The following is a 1,075-nucleotide window of genomic DNA, read 5'->3' as shown; positions in this document are numbered from 1 at the left end:
TCATAACTAGGCATCGAATGAAAAAAACAAACTAGTTCTAGAGAAACTGACTATGATTTGACTAAGGTCTCGAGGCTATCTTCTTTTCAGATTCCTTGGTGGATTGTCCGCAATAAAAAAGGAAGTAAGGTTAGAAACGGATGGATTTGTGAGATTAGTTTATAATGGAAGGATTGATATCTGGTTCAGGCTAGATCGGTTACATAGGGAACATTAAGGTCTATATGGATGATTTTATTTGTGACAAAGTAAGGGGCATTGAGGATTTTAGGAAGGATTTTGGATTGTAAGGATTGGATACGAGAGGAATTCCAAGGTTTAGTGGAGCCACAAAGCTTAACTCCGTATGTCCAGATGGGCCTTATTATTGTCATGTAGATAAGTTTTTGTAATGAAAGTTAGGACCGTTTGTCTGGTAAGTGCTGTAATAGTCGAAATCGACGTGCAGTTTCCTGTCTTTTCAGTCTTGTGTGAGGATTCCAAGTTAATCGTTCGTCCAGCTGTCTTAGGTAACGGATCTGCTCTACAGGGGGCAGAGCAACATTATTAAAGTATACTGTAGGGCAGTCGGCAGGTTTACGACGAAGGGAAAAGGTGATTTGATGGGATTTGTTGTGATTTATTTTAATCCTCCAATTACGACACCATTCTTCGAGGGCTGTGATATGGGATTAGAGAGTTAGGGATACAATTAAAGAGTTATTATTAACTGCGAGCACACATGTGTCACAGGATAGTGTTAGGATTGGTTGGGCTGTCAGTTGTATAGACGGTGTAGAGGATGGGACCGAGGATACTGCCTTGAGGAACACCAGCGGATTGAGTATAGAGAGATAAACAGGAGCCAATGTGGTTTACTTGGAATAATCTATCAGTGAGAAAGGGACGGATGATGAGAAAGTAGGATTTTAAGAAGTTTGTAAAGCAGTCCCGGGTGCCAAACTCGATCAAAAGCATGTTTTACATCGAATTTAAAACAGGATTACTTAAATTAACAATTTTTACATTTCTAAATTAATTTGAAACTTAAAGATGCTGCATTTGGCATGATATCTAAAATTCTAGTATGCGCAAA

The 1,075-nt window shown here is 38.9% G+C and overlaps 1 protein-coding gene across 3 annotated transcripts in view; it reads right to left on the bottom strand.

Annotated features, from left to right (window-relative positions):
- The window catches only part of ken (ken and barbie), a 110,810-nt gene that overhangs the window by 60,319 nt on the left and 49,416 nt on the right, over positions 1–1,075 (bottom strand). The window lies entirely within an intron of this gene.

This window comes from Halyomorpha halys, unplaced genomic scaffold (genome assembly GCF_000696795.3).
Source record: "Halyomorpha halys isolate HHAL.00 unplaced genomic scaffold, Hhal_1.1 Scaffold792.1, whole genome shotgun sequence".
Classification (NCBI taxonomy): Eukaryota; Metazoa; Arthropoda; class Insecta; order Hemiptera; family Pentatomidae; genus Halyomorpha; species Halyomorpha halys.
This window is presented reverse-complemented; position numbering and strand designations above follow the sequence as displayed.